The 25,849-nt window shown below is 50.2% G+C and overlaps 1 protein-coding gene across 1 annotated transcript in view; it reads right to left on the bottom strand.

The window, feature by feature from the left end:
* The window catches only part of BTBD9 (BTB domain containing 9), a 702,660-nt gene that overhangs the window by 70,681 nt on the left and 606,130 nt on the right, over positions 1 to 25,849 (bottom strand). The window lies entirely within an intron of this gene.

Below are 25,849 nucleotides of genomic sequence, written 5' to 3'. Positions count from 1 at the left end.
TCCGGGGTCAATCTGAGAGACCTGGACCTGAAGTTGTAATCTGAATTCATCCAGGTTCATTTCACTGAGCTTGGTCTGGAATATGTCATGCTTCTGTTTCTTGGCAAACAGCGGGACTCCTTAGAGTTAAGCTTCAGTTAGGTCCAAGACATCCAGGTCTAGATAAGCTGCAACCAGTCAGTTAGAGTAGATGGATGTTTCTAAAGAAGGATACCTTCAAGTACAGTAGTAGTAGTCAACTTTCAGTGACCAACTGATGGATTTTGAATATTACACCAGCCGTTTATTTCTGGGACTGATCAGACACAAGGGAAATAACTAGTCCAGACAAACAGATTGGTGTCACACAAAGGATATCTACAAATCAGAGCCCCCTCCACTGCACAAGACAGAGGCTGCAAAAAGTCACCTTGAGATTTCAGACCTGGAACTTGGAGTCTCGAAAACCTCGAATCCTCGACTCCAGGAATCCAGGGCTGTCTACCCACATCGTTCTCAGGACGATAGGCCCATCATTGCTGGTGACGACACCGGTCCATCACACCTCACAAATATGTCGCCACCAGTGACGGTCTGCGCAGTGGACCGTTCTGACACCAGCAAGCGTTACCATGGGTTGGAAATCGCTGCGATCCTTCTCAGCAGCACTAGTAGAAGAATATGCGCAAAAATAAATTGCCTTCTCGTTCTATTCGCCAACTTGAAATAAGATGCAATCCTTCAGGAGTAAATCAACATGATTAACAGTAGATGGAAACCCTTAACTGTGAAAAACCTCTCTCCCGACTCCAAGCCAGAGCGTTTCGGGTCCATCCTTTGAATGCATTATGGATCTCGTTAGGGTGGAATACGGGTCCCCCTCCTCCCAGCATCAGCCTCATTTTTCTCCCTCAATGAACCCAGCCGAGGAAGAGCATGTCCATGGCTGAGCTCAGGGGCTGGCTGTGAGGGAGCCTCCACTGAGAGGGTTTATGTGATGGACTCGGCTTCTCGTGAGGGTTCATGTGATGGACTCGGCTTCTCGTGAGGGTTCATGTGATGGACTCGGCTTCTCGTGAGGGTTCATGTGATGGACTCGGCTTCTCGTGAGGGTTCATGTGATGGACTCGGCTTCTCAAGAGGGTTATACCGCCAGCATTGTAGGCGCAGCCAGCAGTGTTTTTTGCTGACTCCCCATTTCAGGCAGGGGGCCTTCACCTCTCTTATCCCACCGCAATGTGTCCCCACACTAAATCCAGCTGTCGCCGCTCCCAGTCCTGGCAAGAAAGTTGCTTTTGTCCATCTCAGCAAACCTTAAAACTGGGAATGAGGCTACAATTAAGGACTTTCAAGGTGTCGGAACACCTGAACGGCGATAAAGGAAAGGGTCGCAGCAGAAACTGACACCCTATAAGGGCGCAGCTTTCTTGTTTCTATGTTTTACTCGGTGCAACAACATTTAATACATTTCTTTACAAAGGAGGTTCAAACGTGCGCATAGATTCAGTTGAAAAATGTCGCTAAAATGACATTAAGGCTTCTACTTGCACCCAGCAAATGACGGGCAAACTGGTGTCAGCAACATCCAAGATCAGCGCTTGGATACCCCCGGGGGTGACAAGGCGCTTTACAAATACACATATCAATGAGCATCGGACATTTGACAAGGAACCTTGCGTCCGTCACACCCCCAGGTGCTGCCAGCAGCCAACAGACGTGGTACTTACAATATTATAGCACCTAACAGCCCTCTTGAGTTTTACAGAGAGAGATCCTTTTGTGTGGCTTCAACACATTCTTTCCCTTGCTCTTGTTTTGAGACCGTGAGGTACCCAAGGCCACAGGAGGCGCCTAGTAGAGGCAGAACAGCTGCCCCGGTCGGCACCTAGAAGAAGCAGAACAGCCACCTAGAAGAAGCAGAACAGCCACCTGTCCCGGTCGGCGCCTAGAAGAAGCAGAACAGCCGCCTGTCCCGGTCGGCGCCTAGAAGAAGCAGAACAGCCACCTAGAAGAAGCAGAACAGCCACCTGTCCCGGTCGGCGCCTAGAAGAAGCAGAACAGCCGCCTGTCCCGGTCGGCGCCTAGAAGAAGCAGAACAGCCGCCTGTCCCGGTCGGCGCCTAGAAGAAGCAGAACAGCCGCCTGTCCCGGTCGGCGCCTAGAAGAAGCATTACAGCCGCCTAGAAGAAGCAGAACAGCCGCCTGTCCAGGTCGGCGCCTAGAAGAAGCAGAACAGCCGCCTGTCCCGGTCGGCGCCTAGAAGAAGCAGAACAGCCGCCTGTCCCGGTCGGCGCCTAGAAGAAGCAGAACAGCCGCCTGTCCCGGTCGGCGCCTAGAAGAAGCAGAACAGCCGCCTAGAAGAAGCAGAACAGCCGCCTGTCCCGGTCGGCGCCTAGAAGAAGCAGAACAGCCACCTGTCCCGGTCGGCGCCTAGAAGAAGCAGAACAGCCGCCTGTCCCGGTCGGCGCCTAGAAGAAGCAGAACAGCCGCCTGCCCCGGCCCGCAGGGCCCTACCCTACAAGCATCGCCGACAGGTACGGAGACTATGAGCCCCACCTGCCGGGTGGGATTTACACTTCAGTCCTCAACACACCTGTGGGCAGCATTCAAAGTCCAGCCGCAGAGGAGCCGGTGAGCTGGTCATCCTGTGGCTACCCTCGCTACTGGCACACGTGTCCCACCGACCCCAAGCTGATCACGTGCAGCGCGGTGCTTACCACGGGTCAATCTAAATCTAGGCGTGTAGACGCACATGTGATATTTCTACAGCCATCAGCACGGCACATACTTCCACTAGAGTTACGATCAATTCATTGACGCAATTTCATTTTTTAGGAAAAAAATGAAAACGCGACTCTTTAAACAGGAATAAATGGCCTGTTTGCACTCTATGTGTGGCATGTGTTATTTCGTCATTGATTTAACAAAAGTTAATTATGGAGACAATGTAAAAAAAAATGCCCGAAAGCAAAAATATGCTTTGATCTTTAAAGCACACCTTTCCATAGGAGCGTCTAGAATAAAGGAACCCTGGTGAAGTGGGCGGAGCCCTGCCCTATGCGTATGCTGCAGTGGGCGGAGCTGAAAGATGTGAATGATACAACAGGCGACCAGAGGAAGAGGGCCGGCCGAAGGCCCCTGTAATCTAGTGAACTCCAAAGGTCTTTGGCAACGCCACACCCGAAGAAGGCGCTAGGACTGAGCACCGAGGGGCTCTGCGGTGAAAGGTGTAAACATGAATATAAAGGAGAGGGTCGCGGGGCGCAGCCTGTCGCAGGGGAGATGCCTTCTGCAGCAGATGTGAACACACTTAACAGAGAGAACCCACCATAGGGCTAATCGAAGCCACTAGGTTTAGTTTCTTAATTTCATGGTTCATAGCCCCATTTGTAGGGGAATTACTGGGAGTCAACTGTGAACAGTTAACTTCCTACCTTATATCACTGCTAAGAAAGAGAGCACGTGTCTGTCTCGTTAAAGTGATAAACATGTATATCCCAGACTGGACTACAGCTGTGGCTGTATGTGACAACAGCAAGGCCTTCATCATGGGTCCACAAAAACAAACTTCAAAACATGGACTGCCACTGGAAAGGGAAGTAAAGGAAGGCACACATTTCTACATCTACTTTTCCTAACTCCACACCGGCCTTAAAGATGTGGCGTGGTGAGCAAAATAACGATGGATTAAACCCAGATCTGTGACTGGGGGAGAATGTTTTGCCATTGTGCAACATTCCGTCCATCATCTTGTGTGTTTTGCTGTTCACCCTATGTGGGCAGGGTATGCCCAGACGTGGGTCCCGTGCTCACTACGCCACTGGAATCAAGCTATCCTGGCTGATGACGGCTGATAGCCAGAAACCGGTCCTAGGATGCTTGATTCCGGTCCAAGGAAGACATGGCTTGGCAGTTCGGGCTGGACTGCTCCCATGAGGCACAGGGTCAGACTGATTTGCATATGGCCATGTTTGAACTGGGGTGGCAGAGTGGGCTAAAGAACGGTGATGGATTAAACCCAGATCAGTTGACTGGGGGTGAGTGCTTGCAATGTTCAACACTCCGTCCATCATTTCCTTTGGTTTTTGCTTTGTTCGCCATAAGTTGGCAGGGTATGCTCAGACGCGAGCCCCTTGCTCACTTTGCCACTGGATTCAAGCAGGCCTGGCTGAAGACGGCTGAAATGCCAGAAACCGGTCCTAGGAAGCTTGTTTCCGGTCCAGGGAAGACATGGCTAGGCAGTTCGGGCTGGACTGTTCCCATGAGGCACAGGGTCAGACTGATTTGCATATGGCCATGTTTGAACTGGGGTGGCAGAGTGGGCTAAAGAACGGTGATGGATTAAACCCAGATCAGTTGACTGGGGGCGAGTGCTTGCAATGCTCAACACTCCGTCCATCATTTCCTTTGGTTTTTGCTTTGCTCGCCATAAGTTGGCAGGGTATGCTCAGACGTGAGTCCCTTGCTCACTTTGCCACAGGATTCAAGCAAGCCTGGCTGAAGACGGCTGAAATGCCAGAAACCGGTCCTAGGAAGCTTGTTTCCGGTCCAGGGAAGACATGGCTTGGCAGTTCGGGCTGGACTGTTCCCATGAGGCACAGGGTCAGACTGATTTGCATATGGCCATGTTTGAACTGGGGTGGCAGAGTGGGATAAAGAACGGTGATGGATTAAACCCAGATCAGTTGACTGGGGGTGAGTGCTTGCAATGTTCAACACTTCGTCCATCATTTCCTTTGGTTTTTGCTTTGGTAGCCTTATCCAGACACATGCTCTTGTGGCAGGTCCCGCAACTAAGTGGCAATGGGGAGGCCGCTAGGTCAAACTGATGAGATCTTGCGCAGAGAGGACCTTGGAGACCCAGCAGCTCATCCCGCGACCAGCGAACAAACTGACCGCTCCTGCAACTGGCATGCTGGCCGGCTGTGGTCGGCGTCCGGTCGCGGACGGGTGCAGACGGGCCTGCCTTAAGCGCGCCAGTGGCGCGCCAGCGGCGCGCGTCTGCTGCACGGCCGGCGAGCCATCTGCCTAAAATACTCTGGAACAGGAAATGAAGGGCGAGAGATGGGCGGAGTCGCGTTCGTCCCTCCTTTCAATCGGCACTATTAGCCGTGACGGACCGGGGACCGCGACCCGCGAAAAGAGCCCACACTGTTTGCAGCAGGTAAGCAGTCAAGCCCCAAAAGCAAATAATTCCCAAATAAAAGAACACAATTGTTTTTAAAACATTTTTTAAAAAGTAGTGCTTAAAAACAGGTCGTGCAAATAGGCAATGTGTGTCGGTACACAGAACACAGTACAAAATAGCAGCTTAGTTTTTGTTAGTTTAAAAAATATGAGAGATGACCTCGCCGTGCGCTGTAACCTAGATGTAGCGCGGCCGGCAAGCCATCTGCCTAAAATACCCTGGAACAGGAAATGAAGGGCGAGAGGTGGGCGGAGTCGCGTTCGTTCCTCCGTTCAATCGGCACTATTAGCCGTGACGGACCGGGGACCGCGACCCGTGAAAAGAGCCCACACTGTTTGCAGCAGGTAAGCAGTCAAGCCCCAAAAGCAAATAATTCCCAAATAAAAGAACACAATTGTTTTTAAAACATTTTTTAAAAAGAAGTAGTGCTTAAAAACAGGTCGTGCAAATAGGCAATGTGTGTCGGTACACAGAACACAGTACAAAATACCAGCTTAGTTTTTGTTAGCTAAAAAAGATATGAGAGATGACCTCGTCGTGCGCTGTAACCTAGATGTAGCGCGGCCGGCGAGCCATCTGCCTAAAATACCCTGGAACAGGAAATGAAGGGCGAGAGGTGGGCGGAGTCGCGTTCGTCCCTCCGTTCAATCGGCACTATTAGCCTTGACGGACCGGGGACCGCGACCCGCGAAAAGAGCCCACATTGTTTGCAGCAGGTAAACAGTCAAGCCCCAAAAGCAAATAATTCCCAAATAAAAACACAATTGTTTTTAAAACATTTTTTAAAAAGTAGTGCTTAAAAACAGGTCGTGCAAATAGGCAATGTGTGTCGGTACACAGAACACAGTACAAAATACCAGCTTAGTTTTTGTTAGCTAAAAAAGATATGAGAGATGACCTCGCCGTGCGCTGTAACCTAGATGTAGCGCGGCCGGCGAGCCATCTGCCTAAAATACCCTGGAACAGGAAATGAAGGGCGAGAGGTGGGCGGAGTCGCGTTCGTCCCTCCGTTCAATCGGCACTATTAGCCTTGACGGACCGGGGACCGCGACCCGCGAAAAGAGCCCACATTGTTTGCAGCAGGTAAACAGTCAAGCCCCAAAAGCAAATAATTCCCAAATAAAAACACAATTGTTTTTAAAACATTTTTTAAAAAGTAGTGCTTAAAAACAGGTCGTGCAAATAGGCAATGTGTGTCGGTACACAGAACACAGTACAAAATATCAGCTTAGTTTTTGTTAGCTAAAAAAGATATGAGAGATGACCTCGCCGTGCGCTGTAACCTAGATGTCTTTCAGAAAGGGATCTGCTTGTGGCCTGGATTTATTCTGGGGACTCGCGCATCATAGTAAGTTGCTAGCGCATAGTAGCATGCTTTGTTCCAGCTTGAGGTCCAATGGGATGTTTTGATTCCATTATCTTTCAGGAGCCATTCGGTCACGGGTTCAATTGGGAGGACAAAGAGTAGTGGTGGAGAAGGGACAGCCCTGTCAGGAGCCAGTACCAATGGTAAATGACTCCAGGTTCCCCATGCACTAGGGCCTATGTAGAGAAAACAATTGTACCAAAACGTTTTGGCATAAAATCAATTTTGGTAAGGGTGATACATAAACAGTCTCAATTTAGATGATAAAATAAGTCTTCAAAATCTATAAAAAATATTGCTAAGGGATCTACTTGCTTGGCATTATAGATACACATACATTTGGCATAAAATAAATTTTGGTAAGGGTAATACATAAACAATTGCAAAATGCTAAGAAGAGATGCACAATGTCTTGGGGAGCCCAGCGGTGCCCTTATTTGTGCATTCTGAAACCCTGCAGCAGAATCGACTGCTGGGGAAGTGTGGCCCGGGCTAGCATGGTACTGTGGCAGAGAGGAGATGGTGCAAGATACAAGCGGTCCTGCAGTGCCTCGCCGGCTGTGGGAGGACATTGCAAACGACGTGAGAGGAGACGACGCCAGAGAGTTATATATATGCGTGGAGCAATGATGGATTGAACGTGCACCCTCAGTGGAACCGGCTGATGGGGGAGAGCCAAATCAGCAGCCGACGTCGGACGAGTGGCAGTCCATCATTCGTGAAGTTCATGGAGGCCCCGGATATATTGAAGGCGGGCTGGTAAGCGAGCTGCGAGGGAAGGGGGAGAGCTACTTGGACCTGCGGAAGAAACAAGGGCTTATGAGGCTCGCTTTGCCCCATGCGGCGTGCGCCCTATAACTAGGACAGCGGCTCCAGCAAGAGAGGCTCAGCCGGGAGCTTGCAGATGCCCGCGTGACACATGTTTCGCTTGTAGACTCTGGTGGCTGGGCCTGATTTGTGTGTGGATTCAGTGCTGGAGTGTGGCTGGACAGTGGGGCGACTCTTCGACCCAGGGTGGGGCAACAGCACTCAACACCGCCTACGATAGGAGACGGCTCGCCTCTACCCGCAACACCCTACCTCTATTGCTATTTTATGCACAGTTCACTATGTTAATCATTCGGGATCCACGCGCAATGCAGAACTGGGCAATATCAATCACCTAATGGTGGGTGGTGCAGAAGGAAACCCGACAGGCCACAGAGGTGTCCCTACATGCCCTCTAGTAGGTGGCGGTGTGTACTGAGCCCCACCTCCTGTTACTACAATTGCAGCGACGCTTGACCAGTGGTCCTTCGAGCATGTGAGAGAGTAATGTCTGGAGATAGGGGGTCCCGTATGACCCACCAAACCAAAATGCACAAATATGCACAACCTAACTAAACCTGACACACCAGCTTCAGTGGAAGAGTGTCAGCAACCATCATCCATGGCAGAGCTGGCCCCAACTCTGCAAGATATTATGGAAGCGATTCAAGTCGTTAGAACGGCCCTAGAGGGCAAAATAGATTCAGTAACAACAGAAGCTACCCTGATTCACACTGATCTGCAAAATTTGGGGACACGTGTCAAAGATGCCGAAGATTCAATAAACACTCAAGATTGAAACAAAAACGTTAAATGCCCAAGTCAAGGAATTGCGAGCCAGCACAAGTATCCTGGAGGCCAGAGTGGAAGACTTTGAAGGGCGATCGTGCCGCAATAATGTTCTTATCATCGGGGTGCCGGAGCAGGCAGCAGGCCTGACAACGGATATATTTGTGTAAGACATAGTCCTTAACCATCTGCAACCAGGTGAACTTTCGAATTATTTCTCAGTTGAGCAAGTACCAGGTGTGCCTGGTGTCCCACCGAGACCAGGTGCATCCCGCGCCCTATTGAGGCCCGAATCTTCAATTACAGAGATCGTGAAATGACAAAATTCCTACATACACAGTTAAAAATATGACTTTCAAAAGGTTTCAAGAATTTGTACCACAGAAAACTATGGATGCGTAACTTTTAAACAAAGTACTTGAGGTTCTGTCAAAATTCACTAGGCTAAACAGCTGCAGAGTCGGAAACAAAGAGAGGCGTCAACTCCTGCGACATTGGGGATGCAATGCAACGGTTCTGCTGCACGCAGAGGAAGAGTTGCATCGAATCCGGTCTGTATGGGGAGTGATGCGTCGATTCTTCGTGGCGGTTTCAGTCCGCCAGCGCTGCGTCAGGAAAACTGGCTGCACAGGTACGATGCGTGGAAATCCTGGATGCGTCGGTGATCGATGCGGCGACGTCGAGCGGCGCTGCGTCAATCCCCTGATAAGTCGATTCTTGAAGCGGCAACAGGCTCTGCATCGGTTTTCGCAGTGGCACGGCGATGCGTGGAAATTCTCCTTGCACCGTGGAGATGGGCCAGTAAAAAAAAAACGCAAGAAGAGCAATGCGTCGATTTTTGCAGTTCAAGTTTCTTCTTTCTTCCAGCTCCCAAAAAGCAACAACAACCTCCAGAGGCCCAAACTGGCACAGGCACTTCCCGGAAGGTAGAACTCACAGCAGCAGAGTTCAGGGGGAGCTGGGTATGAAGTCTTTGTGTCCCTCAGACTTCAGAACAGGAGGCCAGCACACACAGGCCCTTGGAGATCTCCTTCAAGCCGGGGACACAGCACACAGCAAAGTCCTTCTCCTTTCCTTGGCAGGAACAACAACTGCAGGCCAACCCCACACAGCACACAACAAAGGGGCAGTACTTCTCAGTCTCTCCAGCTCTTCTCCTTGGCAAAGGGTCCTCTTGAATTCCAGGACTAATCTAAAGTTCTTGGGTCTGGGCCCCCATATTTATACTACAAAATCCTGTGTTCTCTGGTGGCAGAGAAGCCCTGTGCTCAGTTAAAACCAATTCTGTCCTCTCTGGTGCAGCTTCCTGGCAGGAGGTGGAGACAGCATTGTGGAAGGCAGACCAGACCCATTCAGGTGAAAGGAAATCTCCTACCCCTAATCTAAATGCAGCCTAGGTCTATTCAGCCCAGCCATGACTCATCCAGACTCTCTGGAGCCACTGCACATCCCCAGCCTCTGTCACTCCAAAGCCAGACAGTCAATACACATCCTAGCAGAGGCACACTGGATGGCTAAGCAAGAAAATATCTACTTTCTAAAAGTGGTATTTTCAAACAAAGAATGTGAAAATCACCCTCACTAAAAGATGCATTTGAACATTCTGAGTCCAGGCATATTAAACTTTATTTTCCTACCTTGTTCCCAGCGGTAGTTGTGCTTATAAGATGTTCTAACCAAACTCCCCATTCTATTCTATGGGAACAGGTAGCCTTACAATAGTGAAAAACGAAATTGGCAGTAGTTCACTACCAGGACATGCCACACATACCAGGATATGTCTTTCACATACACTGCACCCTACCCACAGGGGTACCTTGGGCCTACCTTAGGGGTGACTAACATGTAAGAAAAGGGAAGGTTAGTGTCTGGCAAGTGAGTGCACTTGCCAGGTCGACATGGCAGTTAACAAACCATGCGCAGGCACTGCAGTGGCAGGCCTAAGACATCTTTTCAGGCTACTCATGTGGGTGGCACAATCAGTGCTGCAGGCCCACTAGTAGAATTTGATTTACCAGCCCTGGAACACTTAGTTCACTTTACTAGGGACCTACTAGTAAATCAAATATGCCAATCAGGGAGAACCAATCATATTAACAATGTACAGCGGGAGCACTTGCACTTTGACTCTGATCAGCAGTGGCAAAGTGCCCAAAGGATCTAAGCCAGCAAAAACGAAATCCAGCACAGCATCAAAAATACAGGAGGCAGAGGCCAAAAGTCAGGGAAGCCAAGCCAAGGATGCCAGGTCTAACAGCATCTAAGCAATAACAGATGCACTTGTTATTTACGAAGGAAGCGGCGGGATGACATTATAGTGGGTCAATGTTCCCTTCCAATAGGTTGCAGGGGTTAGGGTAAAAGGCACTCTGCAAAGTTGGGAGGGTGGGCAGTTCAAAGTCCGCCGTGCAAGGAGGGGGTGCTGCAAAGCAGGTTTGTATTGTTTGTATGTTCTTAGTAATTGTGTTTGTAGTAGCGATAACAATTTCTTGAAGATGCATTGTCCAGTTGGGCTTCACTATCTTTCCCTGGCCTCACTTAAGGACAACCCCAGAGTTGCGGATTTCCTCTGCCAGTTCTATATGCCAAATAATTGCGGAGCCTCCACGCTGATCGGGTTTCTGCCCCTGCAAAACCTCCTTGCCCACTGATCATATCTAACGAATACTAAACTGTTGCCACTAAGCTTTAAAAATCCTCTCTTGGACTATAAACAGAATAGGGGATAAAATTAAAAGAGGGGTGGTCCTTCAGAATCTGAAAAGACACTCTCCTGATGTAGTCCTCTCACAGGAGCTGCAACTCCAGGGGACAACCTATTTTGCCTTGAATAGATGAGGATACAAGATGGTGGCCCATGCTGGTTACACGAGGAGCTTGAGGTGTGGGCATACTTCTTTGCAACTCATTTCCTTTAATTATACAACACATCCCACATGACACCCGCGGGCACTTCGTGGCACTCACATGACACTGCAAGGGCGAATTAGTTAACATAATTTTTCATTCTATATCCCCTGAGATTATATGCTTCAACATTTTCGGACATGGGCACTCTGCTACTCCGTCTCCCAGAGGGTGAATTGTTAATTGGGGGTGACTGTAACGACAGCTGGCCCTTGCGTCACGGATAGGCCTCTAACAGAGCCCTGATTGACTTCCAACTTGCAATTGGCCTGACGGACACCCCACCATGTGTCTGCACACCTTTCACTGGAGAGCACATGGCAGCCTGTCCCAAATAACTACATTTTCGCACTGGCCCATTTTCGTCAACTTGTGTGAGGTATTTCTGTTCACTCCCTAGTGTGCGCAACACATGGACGGGATACTCCGGGTCAGAGACACACAATGGTACTCAACCCCTGGTATCTTAAGGTGCCCCAAATAAGAACAGGCCTCCAACAGGCCACCGATCCTTCTCTGCAAAATAATGAACAGCAGATTCAGCACGGGGGCTATGGGAGGCATTTAAGGTGGTGATAAGGGGGCCAGGGAATTTCCCTGATTGCAGGACATAAAAAGGAAAAGAAATCCAAGCTAGAATTCCTGGATCGGGAGATTCAGGATTTGGAGGCCCGTCTGGCACCAGATGACCATGCGGCGGTGGGCCACCATTTGGCAGTTGAAAGCAAAGAATACAAAGATGTTGTAGAGGAGGCAGCCAGGGCCAGATACCGTGCAACCCAACATTGTCTTTATGAAGTGGGAGATAGGGCAGGCAAACTCTTGGAGTGGTTGGACAAAAAAAAGGCAGTGTCGAGATGGGTGTTTGAGGTGGTCAATGGGGAGGGAATTCGGTCAGAGAAAGACAGGGAATAGCTGATGGCTTTTCGGACTATTACACAAAAATATACGCCCCGTCCTCCACAACAACCATAGATGAGACACGAGAACTATTCACAGACCTCTACATGCCAAGCCTTACACCGACCGACAGAGACCTCCTTGAGCAGGACCTTACTGATAGTGCGGTTTCGCAGGCCATCCAGGCATTAAATTCAGGAAAGGCTTGAGGCCCGAATGGCCTACCTATTGAACTATACAGCTCACTGCGACCAGAGTTACCCCTTTCCTCTTGTCCATGTTTCAAGAAAGTTGAGCATTGGGGACGCTACCGGCAGATCACAGATTAGTTAATATAGTGGTAATCCACAAAGAGGGTAAACCGACTGATTTCTGTGCGTCCTACAGACTGATCTCACTGCTAAACGCAGAGGTATACATTTTAGCTAAACTATTGGCGACTGATTGACTCAGGTCATACGAACTCTGGTCCACCCAGACCAATCCGGCTTCATGCCACGTAGAAATACTGCACTTAATCTGAGGCACCCACATGGAGTATCGGGCCGAGCTGCCGATATCTGAGAGGAGGCTGTAGTGGTATTATTGGATGCATGGTTGTCCTTTGACATGGTGTAATGGCCCTTTATGCATGCAGTTTTGGAGAAGCAGAGATTCAGACCTATTGTTCTCGGTTTGGTGGGCGAAAGGGGAAAGGACATGTGCATGCTTTAAAGACAGGAGATGTGCATGTGTACGTCTGTCTAACAGCTTAGCTGAAGACACAGCAGATGTGCGTGTACGGGTGAAACAAGATGTGCACGCGTATGGCTCAAAACACATGCACGCGCTGTGGTTTCGTTCTTAAGGACAAAACTCTTCAGGCTACTCATGTGGGTGGCACAATCAGTGCTGCAGGCCCACTAGTAGAATTTGATTTACCAGCCCTGGAACACTTAGTTCACTTTACTAGAGACCTACTAGTAAATCAAATATGCCAATCAGGGAGAACCAATCATATTAACAATGTACAGCGGGAGCACTTGCACTTTGACTCTGATCAGCAGTGGCAAAGTGCCCAAAGGATCTAAGCCAGCAAAAACGAAATCCAGCACAGCATCAAAAATACAGGAGGCAGAGGCCAAAAGTCAGGGAAGCCAAGCCAAGGATGCCAGGTCTAACAGCATCTAAGCAATAACAGATGCACTTGTTATTTACGAAGGAAGCGGCGGGATGACATTATAGTGGGTCAATGTTCCCTTCCAATAGGTTGCAGGGGTTAGGGTAAAAGGCACTCTGCAAAGGACAAAACATATGCACGCGCTCTTCTTGTACGCGCACTTCTTTCGTTCTTACGGACAAAAAAGTGTCTGTGCACACACAGGACAAAACATATGCACGCGCTCTGGATTTAACCCAGATCTCTTGACTGGGGGAGAATGTCTGCATTGTCAGCATTCCGTCCATCATTTGTTTGTTGTAACGCTTTTCGCCCTAAGTGGGATGGGTATTCCCAGACGTGGGACCCGTGCTCACTACGCCACAGGAGTCAAGCTATCCTGGCTGATGACGGCTGATAGCCAGAAACCGGTCCTAGGATGCTTGATTCCGGTCCAGGGAAGACATGGCTTGGCAGTTCGGGCTGGACTGTTCCCATGAGACATAGGGTCAAGACTGATTTGCATATGGCCATGTCTGAACTGGGGTGGCGTAGTGGGCAAAAGAACGATGGATTTAACCCAGATCTCTTGACTGGGGGAGAATGTCTGCATTGTCAGCATTCCGTCCATCATTTGTTTGTTGTAACGCTTTTCGCCCTAAGTGGGATGGGTATTCCCAGACGTGGGACCCGTGCTCACTACGCCACTGGAGTCAAGCTATCCTGGCTGATGACGGCTGATAGCCAGAAACCGGTCCTAGGATGCTTGATTCCGGTCCAGGGAAGACATGGCTTGGCAGTTCGGGCTGGACTGTTCCCATGAGGCACAGGGTCAAGACTGATTTGCATATGGCCATGTCTGAACTGGGGTGGCGTAGTGGGCAAAAGAACGATGGATTTAACCCAGATCTCTTGACTGGGGGAGAATGTCTGCATTGTCAGCATTCCGTCCATCATTTGTTTGTTGTAACGCTTTTCGCCCTAAGTGGGATGGGTATTCCCAGACGTGGGACCCGTGCTCACTACGCCACTGGAGTCAAGCTATCCTGGCTGATGACGGCTGATAGCCAGAAACCGGTCCTAGGATGCTTGATTCCGGTCCAGGGAAGACATGGCTTGGCAGTTCGGGCTGGACTGTTCCCATGAGGCACAGGGTCAAGACTGATTTGCATATGGCCATGTCTGAACTGGGGTGGCGTAGTGGGCAAAAGAACGATGGATTTAACCCAGATCTCTTGACTGGGGGAGAATGTCTGCATTGTCAGCATTCCGTCCATCATTTGTTTGTTGTAACGCTTTTCGCCCTAAGTGGGATGGGTATTCCCAGACGTGGGACCCGTGCTCACTACGCCACTGGAGTCAAGCTATCCTGGCTGATGACGGCTGATAGCCAGAAACCGGTCCTAGGATGCTTGATTCCGGTCCAGGGAAGACATGGCTTGGCAGTTCGGGCTGGACTGTTCCCATGAGGCACAGGGTCAAGACTGATTTGCATATGGCCATGTCTGAACTGGGGTGGCGTAGTGGGCAAAAGAACGATGGATTTAACCCAGATCTCTTGACTGGGGGAGAATGTCTGCATTGTCAGCATTCCGTCCATCATTTGTTTGTTGTAACGCTTTTCGCCCTAAGTGGGATGGGTATTCCCAGACGTGGGACCCGTGCTCACTACGCCACTGGAGTCAAGCTATCCTGGCTGATGACGGCTGATAGCCAGAAACCGGTCCTAGGATGCTTGATTCCGGTCCAGGGAAGACATGGCTTGGCAGTTCGGGCTGGACTGTTCCCATGAGGCACAGGGTCAAGACTGATTTGCATATGGCCATGTCTGAACTGGGGTGGCGTAGTGGGCAAAAGAACGATGGATTTAACCCAGATCTCTTGACTGGGGGAGAATGTCTGCATTGTCAGCATTCCGTCCATCATTTGTTTGTTGTAACGCTTTTCGCCCTAAGTGGGATGGGTATTCCCAGACGTGGGACCCGTGCTCACTACGCCACTGGAGTCAAGCTATCCTGGCTGATGACGGCTGATAGCCAGAAACCGGTCCTAGGATGCTTGATTCCGGTCCAGGGAAGACATGGCTTGGCAGTTCGGGCTGGACTGTTCCCATGAGGCACAGGGTCAAGACTGATTTGCATATGGCCATGTCTGAACTGGGGTGGCGTAGTGGGCAAAAGAACGATGGATTTAACCCAGATCTCTTGACTGGGGGAGAATGTCTGCATTGTCAGCATTCCGTCCATCATTTGTTTGTTGTAACGCTTTTCGCCCTAAGTGGGATGGGTATTCCCAGACGTGGGACCCGTGCTCACTACGCCACTGGAGTCAAGCTATCCTGGCTGATGACGGCTGATAGCCAGAAACCGGTCCTAGGATGCTTGATTCCGGTCCAGGGAAGACATGGCTTGGCAGTTCGGGCTGGACTGTTCCCATGAGGCACAGGGTCAAGACTGATTTGCATATGGCCATGTCTGAACTGGGGTGGCGTAGTGGGCAAAAGAACGATGGATTTAACCCAGATCTCTTGACTGGGGGAGAATGTCTGCATTGTCAGCATTCCGTCCATCATTTGTTTGTTGTAACGCTTTTCGCCCTAAGTGGGATGGGTATTCCCAGACGTGGGACCCGTGCTCACTACGCCACTGGAGTCAAGCTATCCTGGCTGATGACGGCTGATAGCCAGAAACCGGTCCTAGGATGCTTGATTCCGGTCCAGGGAAGACATGGCTTGGCAGTTCGGGCTGGACTGTTCCCATGAGGCACAGGGTCAAGACTGATTTGCATATGGCCATGTCTGAACTGGGGTGGCGTAGTGGGCAAAAAAACGATGGATTTAACCCAGATCTCTTGACTGGGGGAGAATGTCTGCATTGTCAGCATTCCGTCCATCATTTGTTTGTTGTAACGCTTTTCGCCCTAAGTGGGATGGGTATTCCCAGACGTGGGACCCGTGCTCACTACGCCACTGGAGTCAAGCTATCCTGGCTGATGACGGCTGATAGCCAGAAACCGGTCCTAGGATGCTTGATTCCGGTCCAGGGAAGACATGGCTTGGCAGTTCGGGCTGGACTGTTCCCATGAGGCACAGGGTCAAGACTGATTTGCATATGGCCATGTCTGAACTGGGGTGGCGTAGTGGGCAAAAGAACGATGGATTTAACCCAGATCTCTTGACTGGGGGAGAATGTCTGCATTGTCAGCATTCCGTCCATCATTTGTTTGTTGTAACGCGTCCCACTAGATCAGCATTCTTGCAATGGAAATCCATCAGGACAACAGAGAGAAGCTCAACATTGAAATAATAAGAAAGCATTACTGAGTCTGAAGCTCAGCATTATCATATCAACACCGCCAACTGGGACACAGACCAGAGCTGCAACAGATGCCTTTGAGCAGGCTGATTAGTTGACCTGATGGACTCAGAAGGCACAAACAATCAAATCTATTGATTACGTTAAATGAATAGCACAGATTGCATGATGCCTACATAACTGCCTTGAAGCCTAGTGTTATAACTAAATTAAAAGTTTCCACAGACATAGTACTGTTAAGTATGTCTTCTTGTGCACAATATGCAGATGCTGCTCAGATGGAAGGATGCCACTGCGCTGGCGTACCCCCGCTTACAGAAGCCTCAGAGAGCTTCAAGTGTCACTGCAGGTTGTTTAGATAACTGAAGTTCCTCGCCACAGGATCTTCACTTCTAAAAGAGAATAATCTCAGTTGGACCCTTGAGGGCTTTTTTCATACCTTACAACCACCTCTTACCCGCCCAGACTAGATTCGTGTGACCAGCTACCCGCGGGAGATGCAGTAATTGAGGATTAGAATGCAAAAGCCATGATTACATTCTGTAAGTCGGTCATATCTAATTACATTTTAACTATATCAATTTTCATAATACCATGAAGTTCATTTAGATGCCTATCCCTCACCATCTTAATTTTCTAGCACTGTCGGTCTCAAGAATCTTCTTGTATCAAATAATTCACTCTCGGTTTAAACACAGGACCAGACACTTGGGCCAAGTGGTTACCGTTATCTCTCCAACTTACACACTTGTCACTCGTGACACGCCGATGCTTGCAATCATTTTACATTTTTATTTCTCCGACTCACGTCCTCAAGCGGAAGTAAACGAATGATCATGAGAACGTTGCCGAGTAAGAAGAGATCTATGGCTACTACGCAATCTAATCACAAATAGGTGTTTGAGTGAATGACTCCCTACATGGATGCTATCCACACGGACGTGGCTGTTGACAACTCCGATTGGCCAATATGGACATGAGTTAGAAGCTTGAAAGTGATCCTGTCACAATCTCCTGCAAGCAGGGGGAAGCATTAGCTGAGGCTGCTAAAGATATGCAAGCATCTGCAAGATTGCTGCCCACAAGACCCTTCACTGCTTCAAAGTCGAAAAAAGAATACACAGAATTTGAATAATCGATAGGATAAAGCACTCCTTACTGCACTTCATATGAATGTTGCAAGGCAAAGAGGAGTTACTTTATGTAGTCAGGGATTTTCCTGCTCTAGATATTCACCCAGTCAGTATCATTGTTTTGTTTGGCCTTGCAGACAGCTTTAGCTGTTTTGACTATTGTTTTTCCAAAAATATTTATATGTACTACACAAAGATACACAGAGGAGCTTTTGGTCAGTGGGCTTCATCTACTCATCTATTAAACTGACATTTACATTTGGCTTTCACCCACCATGGCACGGGGTAATGGATCAGCCCACTTTTCCTATTGGTTCCGTTCACTTTGAGTGACTGCACAAAGCCTGTGCACATTGGTCACATTCGCCTGAAAGTAGTTTCCTTCTCTTCATTGACACAGCTGGTTGAAAAAGGGCATTATTATTTAATTTTTATCTTTAAATAACCACTATTGGGGCGTGGCCAAGATGGCGGCGTGGTAGGACGCATTGTTCGGAGCTCATGCCCGCCGTCCGCCGAATTAGCACTCACAACTTTCCGCGGGGCACGAAACTGGCCCGGGGTGCCTCTGGAGTGCCCCCCTGGCAAGACGCTGCCCACGGTTGCCCTGAGACCCCGTTGCAGACGACGTGAGCAGTTGCCCGCGGGGACCGCGAGGGAACCGGCCTAGCCTTCTTTTCGCCACCGCCTGGAGGCGGCTTCGACAACGCGGCGTTCCAGTGTCTGGGCCACCGAGGCCAGCTGCTTCGAGCCCAGCCGCACTACAGACACCCGGATGACCCGCGGGTTGCCCAGCTCTCCACCCGGCTACCTGCGATCCCCGTCCTTGGCCTGCTCCGGGGAGCGCTGGAGTCGGAGCTGCGGATCTATCTCCGGCCCTGCCCTTGATCTGCCCGCGGAGTAGACCGGAATCTGGGGAGGCAGCCTACCACCTCCCGCCCTCATCGGACGGCTCCTGGGGGCCGACTTGAGGTGCTCTGGTATACTGCGGTGCTTCTGGTTGCTACATTGAGGAAGCCCAGTGCTGCACAAGGCCGCGGGGATCCCCGGCCTCGATTTTTGGGCTCGCCCGTCTAAACAGCTGAGGTCCGGGGTGACGGGCCCCGCAGGCTCCTGGGGATCCCGGAGAGAGGCCGCATCACTTTGAACCTAGCCTTTGACTTGGGGGTCAGAGGCTGATCGCGACCTTGCCCCCGCAGAGCACTTTGCCGATTGGCCTCCGTCGATTCTGGCGCCTCGCAACACACGTGGCAGTGGGCCCTGCCGCCGGAGGATCCCTCAACCCACGAGGTCCGGTAAGGTCACGCTTTCTGCAGCTGCGCTGGAAGGGAGGCTACGCTGGGTTCTGCGTCATGCTCCTCCTGCTGCGGGGGTGCTGTGAGAGAGTTGGGGGCCTCCTTGGACTATCCTGACCTGGGGGCGCAGTGTTCTGGGCTTTGCGGTAGTGCCCTGGGCCTCATCCCATCCATCACACAGCGGTTCTCTGTGGACTCTGTGATCCCACGTGGTGCCTAGACCCGGCGGGATTACTTGGACTTTTTGTTATTCCCTACCTTCGCCTCTGGGGTGCCTTCCCAGTGATTCGCAGCGGAACTGCGCGACGAGGCACAGCAGAACCAGCAGCTCGCGTGGCGCCCAATTTGATTTGCATCCGCACCGCCCTTCCCGGTAGCAGTCGTTCCACCTCACACGTCTCCCTTCATAGCTTGCTGGGAGGTGCCCGATGAGCATGTCCCCAACCAGGGCGAAGGCGGCGAAACCCCTGAAAGACATTTTTGGCCACCCACAATCCATCCCCAACATGGCATCCACAGCCCCAGAGGCCGCGGCCCTGCAGCAGCCTGCTAGCACTGGTGCGGAGCCTATCACGAAGGCATTCCTGGAGTCGCTGTTCCTGACTCTCAGGGAGGACTTACAATCTGTGTAAAATGACCTCACGGCAGAAATCAAGGAGATCCGCCAAGATGTGGATGACGTTGGGGATCGGGTGGCTGCTCTGGAGGAGAAGAATGACACCGCAGAGGCCGAGTCCACTATGCTCCAGCAGGAGGTCATCCGATTACAAGATCACGTCGACATGCAAACCCACCTGGAGGATTTAGAAAATAGGTCCCGCAGGCATAACATCCGGATACGGGGGGGGGGGTGAAGACAACGGAAGACACTAGAGACTTGTTTGCATTCGCCAAGGGTCTATTCCACCATATACTGGGCGCCTCCGACGAAGCGGAAATCGTCCTGGACCGGGCGCACAGAGTCGGCCCTCCTCGGGCGCCTGCTGCTTCCCCAGCAAATATATGCGTGCAGGACTTTAGAACCAAGGAGACCATCCTCACTAAAGCAAGGTCTCTTCACCCCATCTCTTTCCAGGGATACTGTCCAGTGCTGTTCCAAGACCTGGCTCTCATCATGCATCAGCGCTGCTTGCAATTCCTCCCTGTGACCGAACACCTTCGACAGCAGGGAATCCCATACTCCTGGGGGCATCCCTTCCGACTCATCTTTCGCCACAATGGCAAACTTCATCAGCTCCAATCGCTCACGGACTCTTTCCGGCTCCTAGGCCTCACTGTGCCAAGTGATGACTACGACCAGCGCAGTGTCAGCTCGGGGCCTGAGATCTCCCCTTCGGGGTGGCAGAAGTGGAACTGGAGGTGGCGTGTACGGAAGCCAAACAAGATGGAAATAGCCGAGGGTCAACAAGCGGCCCTCGCCTCTGCTTCGGATGCTCTGGATGTGGCAGACTCTGACGTTAATTGAATGGGCAGGGGTCGTTGTTTTCTCTGCATGTCCTCCATTGGACCTTGGGCGGGCAGCAGGTGGGGCTGAAACTCCCCTCTTGGACACACTATGGACCCCACTTTGTTGACAGGCTGGTCATCTCGGGATGACGGACTATTTTCCTTGACTCTCTTGGGTTTTACAGTTATTGTCTTTGTTTTGTTCTGGGTTTTCGTTTTCAGGTTTTTTTTGGTTTAGGTCTCCTCGTCCTCCCCTCCTCACCACACCTTAGAAGTCGCTCACCATTGGATCATGGTTCTCCCCCCTCTGCGCCTTATCAACCGACACAACATATATCCTATGCTATGGCTTTTACCTCTCTTCCAACCTAGATGCCGCACACCTCTCTTAAAATTCTTGCCCTTAATGTGCGGGGTTTGAACAATCCGATCAAACTTAGGCCATCCTTCACTATTTGGAGCACTCCAAAGCTGATATATGCCTCCTGCAGGAGAATCATCTTCTCCCCAAGGATCACCACAGGTTGAAATTCCGTGCTTTCCCCACACAGATGTTCTCCTCTAATATCACTAAGTCAGCCGGGGTTGCCATATTGGTCTCCAGATCCTTTCAGGGTAGGGTCCTGCAAAAGGAGGCCGAGATTAGGGGCCGATTGCTCACATACCAGTTCCTGGTGGGAGGGGTGTCCTTTATAGCGGGGTCCATATACGCACCCAATGAGGGGCAGGACAAGTTCTTTCATGACGCGATTACTGAGGCAATGGCTACTACCGAAAGACGCATACTACTGGGGAGGCGACTTAAACCTTGCCTTCGACAACGTCCTTGACCGCTCATGCCAGAGGGTGGGCCAGGCTGGCGCTCTTCACCTGCAGGGCAGGCCCGCCTCCAAGACCTGGGGATGGTAGATCTTTGGCGCCACTTCCACCCCCGCAGCCGGGCCTGTACCTTTTACTCAGGCGCGCACAAAACATACGCCAGACTAGACTATCTCCTCAGCTCCTCCTCCCTTCACGCGCTTGCGACTGATACCGAGATTCTGCCAGCCTCTCTTTCAGGCCACTCCCCGGTCATTGCCACCTTTCAGCTCCCACCAACACAGCAGCCTCCCAGACACTGGCACCTCCGTGACACGCTACTCCATCGAGCTTCCATAATCGAACAAATACAGAAAGCTATCACAAATTATCTGACCCTCAACACCAATTCCGACACCTCTCTAGCGACACAATGGGCGGCATTGAAGGCAGTCATACGGGGGGGAATTCATAGCTATCTCTACAGCAGACAACCTTGAACGTAGTCGTAAACGGGCCGAACTTTCTCAGCGAGTCACGGAACTGGAGCAAATGCATCAGCGAACCAGCGCTTCCCGAGCCTGGCGGCAATTGTGCACGGAGTGGAAGCAACTTGCAGCACTGGACCAAGACAGGGCCGAATATGCGGCCCTCTGCCTCCACCACTTGTACTACACGGGCGGCGACAGCTGCGGTCGCCTCTTAGCTCACAAGCTACGGGAAGCTAGGCAATGACAAGGGTCCATGCCATCCGCTCTTCTAGGGGTGACTTTGTCAATGACGATGCTGCCATTGCGGAAGTCTTTCGAGACTTCTATGCGACGCTCTATTCGAGCGACTCGCTAGATTCCCACCGTAGCGCAGACTACCTGGAATCCGCACACTTGCCCTCCCTCACTCAAGCACAAGCCGACTATTTAGATAGGGACATTGGGACAGAAGAAGTCATAGCAGCAATCTCTCGCCTCAAGCTGGGTAAGTCGCCCGGGCCAGATGGCTAATCAGCGGCCTTCTATAAAACATTTTGTAGCCAGGTGGCCCCCCTCTTGAGGGACTTGTTTAACACCTTTGCGCAGGACGGTGCTATCCCGGGGGAGATGCCTGAAGCATCAATAGTGGTTATCCCGAAACCCGGGAAGGATAAGATGTCCTGTGGCGCATACAGGCCGATCTCCCTCCTAAACATCGATATTAAACTTTATACTAGCATGTTAGCGACCCGTCTTGCACCCTACATGTCCCAACTAGTTGAGCCAGATCAGGCAGGCTTCATCCTGCAGAGACAAACGAGTGATAATACCAAACGGGTCTTGCACCTCCTCGAAAAAGCATCTTGCACTGAGGGAGAATACATGTTCCTGGCCATTGACGCGGAGAAGGCCTTCGATAGGGTGCACTGGCCCTACTTGGAGCAGGTCTTGACGCATGTCGGCTTCGGTGAGAAGCTACGCTCTCGGATCCTCAATTGCTACTGCTCGCCCAAGCGCACTATTCGAGTCAATGGTCATACATCCACTCACTTCCCCATAGAAAGAGGCACCAGACAGGGGTGTCCTCTCTCACCCCTATTATTCACACTCTATATAGAGCCCCTGGCATTACGGATCAGGCGCCACCCCCTTATCTCTGGGGTCAAGTTTGGAGGGGATGTACACACTATAAGCCTATACGCAGACGAAATCTTGCTCTCCCTCTCCAACCCGATCCCAGCGATGCGAGCCCTCTTCATTGAAATGCACTGCTTTGCGCAAGCCTCGGGATTTAAGATTAACGTGGATAAGTCCATAGCACTTAACATCTCCCTCTCCCGCACACTTTGGCTCATCTACAAGAAGAACATATCCCATTCCATGGTCCACTTCCTCGATCCCGTATCTGGGAATACAACTAGCCTCCTCCATACAGGCTACGGCCGACACCGACTACTCCATACTCCGGGCACTTATACGTAAGGAAGTAAATCATTGGAAGCACCACACCTTATCCTGGCTTGGTAGAATAGCGGTCATCAAGATGACCATCCTCCCACAGATCTTATATCTTTTCCAGACCCTCCCTCTTCTCCCTTACACGGGCTGGATTCAACCGATCCAATCGGACCTCGCACACTTCATATGGCAAGGCCGCAAACCCCCTGTTCAAACACACGATCGCCATTCTTCCGCCGGAGAAGGGAGATGTAGGGGTTCCTGATCTTCAGCTTTATTTTTATGCTTCGCAACTTCGGTATCTGGTGGAATGGCACCGCCTGGAATGGGAGAAAAACTGGTTGTTCCAGGACCAGGCAGTGGCAGCCATGCCTTTACAGGGCATCCCCTTTCTTCGCAAATCACATAGACCACCCAATTTATATGCATCGTATATCACAGGTACGATAATGGAGTCGTGGGGTCGCACCAATACTACTCAAAATCTAACTACCTATCTCTCCCCTCTCACGCCACTGTTCGATAACCCAGAATTTCAACCTGGCATAGACACTAAGGCCTTTTCTGTTTGGCGCTCTTCCTCATGTCGATCTCTGGGTCACCTCTTTGACTTGGATGGGATCATCCCATTCCCACAACTCAGGTCACATTATGGCTTCCCTGAGTCAGAGCGTCTGCCCTATCTGCAGCTCCGACACTGGGCACTTCATTCACATATGAAACTTGGGGCTCAGAATTTCCTGACTCCATATGAGAAATGGCTCATCACCCGCACGTCCGATAAAAAAATCATTTCTGATCTATATAAAATGCTATTAACATCCTTTACGCATACATACAACACCAGCCGAGCCCGCTGGGAAGGAGACCTAGGTAGGACACTTAGCCACAAGGAATGGGAAGGCATATATTATAGGGCCCGGCATTCAGCATACCATTCGGGACTCACAGAGACACTGACTAAAATAGCCACATATTGGTACTGCACACCGGACCGTTTACACCACTTCGACCCACGACAGAGCGCCCTCTGTTGGAGGGGTTGTGGGGAAGTAGGCACCCTGGCACATATCCTATGGGGCTGTTACCATCTTCAACCATACTGGTCCCAAGTGATCGACGAAATAGACGCCTATTTTGAGACGCAGCTCCAGAGATTTCCCTCTTATATCCTCCTGGGCTTACCCGAGAATTGACATGCCCCCGATACCTTAGACTTCTCCGCCTGTCGGACACGCCGCTCCCACAAGTTGATCCTTTCCGGCGTCGTAAACGACCACGTTGAATTCCTGATTATTCTTTTTCCCCTTTTTTTGGTGGACGACGGGAAGGGTGGGGGTAGGTGGGGTGTGTTAATTTTTGGGTTCTAGTTGCTTCTTTTGATTTGCGCCTTCCCGTTTATTGTGTATTCCCGTGGACCCGCTCCGCTTATATTACCTCGGTAATCCCATTATTTGTGACACTTGTTGTCTATCTTGCATTGTCTCCCCGGAGTTGGGGGTCTTGTTACCTTTCTTGTTCAAAATCAATAAAAGATTTAAACCATAAATAACCACTATTTATTTTGCCTGCAGTTTGGGTGCCCAGTAAAATGGGGATTTATTTTCCATCTCCTTTTTAAAATTACTGATATGAAGTGTGTAGCAACTCTGTAACATTGTAGGTATCTGCTATTTCACAAATAATAATACAACGCATGGCGCAATTGAAAGGCTTGTTGTTTAAAATGAACAAAATCACTACTAACATGGCCACATCCGTGAATTATTTTTACTTCAACTTTGTATTGGAAACATATGGCGCCCACATTTAGGTGGCAGAATTATTTTTATTGCAATAAAACAATAAAATAAATAATCATTGTACCAGCGGGCCTTTGTCCTTGCTATAGCTTGTTTATCGGCTATGGCTTTAAAATTATGATTTGACCATGCTTCTTTTATGCTGTATTCGTTGTTACGTAAACACAAGGAGGTGATGGACGGAGCGCTGAAACTTTTCAGACACTCACCCACAGTCACAGACCTTGGTTGAATCGTTGTTACAACATTTAATACATTTCTAAACACATGGGATTCAAACACACATGCAGATGCAGGGTAATAATTTAGTTAGCACCACATCAAAAGCTTCCACTTACACCTACCAAAAGACGGGCAAAGTGATGTCAGCACCAGTAACTTCCAATCATCACTGAGCACGAAAGGTTCTCCTTAACTGACCATCATACGCCAACATGTTTTAAAACCTTAGCGGAAAGATTGCAAGCAGAGAATGGGACAGCCATCTCTCTCCATATGCTGCCTTTGTTAGGTCGAGCCTGCAGGCATCACGAATGCGTGCTTGCTTGGCAACCTATGGTCTGCAAGAAAAACAAGCATTGGCATAGCCAATAGGTCTCGCCTTTGGGACCTTATAAACGTTTAGACATGCAACAGTTGATGTTGTTGCACCTAGGATATTTTACTGCATAACTAAATACTTATAAGGTTCCAAAGGCGAGACCTATTGGCTATGCCAATGCTTGTTTAACAAATGATTCTCGGGGGATGCTGCGCATAGGCATGAGTGTGGCTGTTGTTTTAGTGAATGCACATGTATAATAAGTGAGAGCAAGTTAGACCTTTCGGTGCGTCTAGACACTAAGACACACAAGACTTCAGAGACCTGAATATTTTCTAAATTTGCAAAGAGCGATGTGTTTGGCTTCATGGTGACAGGCTTGATTCCTAGTGGGTCCACTTAACCATTTATCCTTCAGAGGTCCGACAAACTTAGTGCATTGAGTTGGGTAACTGCAAATGTTTGTTATTTAATTTAACACCAAGACACCGGAAGCTGAATATGCGCTTTACATTATAA

The sequence above is a fragment of the Triturus cristatus genome, chromosome 6 (genome assembly GCF_964204655.1).
Source record: "Triturus cristatus chromosome 6, aTriCri1.1, whole genome shotgun sequence".
Lineage (NCBI taxonomy): Eukaryota > Metazoa > Chordata > Amphibia > Caudata > Salamandridae > Triturus > Triturus cristatus.
This window is presented reverse-complemented; position numbering and strand designations above follow the sequence as displayed.